This window comes from Schistocerca serialis, chromosome 2 (assembly GCF_023864345.2).
Source record: "Schistocerca serialis cubense isolate TAMUIC-IGC-003099 chromosome 2, iqSchSeri2.2, whole genome shotgun sequence".
In the NCBI taxonomy this organism is placed as follows: Eukaryota; Metazoa; Arthropoda; class Insecta; order Orthoptera; family Acrididae; genus Schistocerca; species Schistocerca serialis.
Genome location: NC_064639.1, coordinates 662,205,956 through 662,206,744, shown reverse-complemented (window position 1 = coordinate 662,206,744; position 789 = coordinate 662,205,956). Strand labels below are relative to the sequence as shown.

The 789-nt window shown below is 42.0% G+C and overlaps 1 non-coding gene across 1 annotated transcript; it reads left to right on the top strand.

The window, feature by feature from the left end:
* The first annotated feature begins 210 nt into the window (after positions 1-210).
* Trnas-cga (transfer RNA serine (anticodon CGA)) lies at positions 211-285 on the top strand. Its single transcript has one exon. It is a non-coding gene; the product is annotated as a tRNA-Ser (tRNA).
* Positions 286-789: the final 504 nt, after the last annotated feature.

Below are 789 nucleotides of genomic sequence, written 5' to 3'. Positions count from 1 at the left end.
GGGGGGGGGGAGAAGCTCTCCTGCGAACCTTGCAGAACTAGCACTCCTGAAAGAAAGGATATTGCGGAGACATGGCTTAGCCACAGCCTGGGGGATGTTTCCAGAATGAGATTTTCACTCTGCAACGGAGTGTGCACTGATATGAAAAGTTTGGAAGGTAGGAGACGAGGTACTGGCAGAAGTAAAGCTGTGAGTACCGGGCGTGAGTCGTGCTTCGGTAGCTCAGTTGGTAGAGCACTTGCCCGCGAAAGGCAAAGGTCCCGAGTTCGAGTCTCGGTCGGGCAGACAGTTTTAATCTGCCAGGAAGTTTCATATCAGCGCACACTCCGCTGCAGAGTGAAAATCTCATTCTGAAAACTTTATCTGTCAATCTGAAACAGTTACGATGTTGATGCTATAGCACATTACAAGAAATACTGCAAAATATTAAAGACTGTAATATGCACATCAAAGCAAATATATTACAAAGAAAAGGTAGTCATATCAGATAACAAAATAAAGACAATCTGGGATATAGTGAAGGAGGAGGCCAGTAGAACCAGACATGAAGGGAGACAAATACCATTAAGAGAAAATGATACATTGGTGACAGATATGTATAGTGTTGCAGAACTTTTTAACAAACATTTTATAACTGTTACTGAAAATATGGGGTTGTCAGGTTCTGTAGATGCTGCTATGGAATACCTCAGGCCAGACATTTCAATTAACTTCCATAATCTGAATTTGACCCTCACTACCCCAGCAGAAATAATGTCCATCGTAAAATCTTTAAAATCAAGAACATAT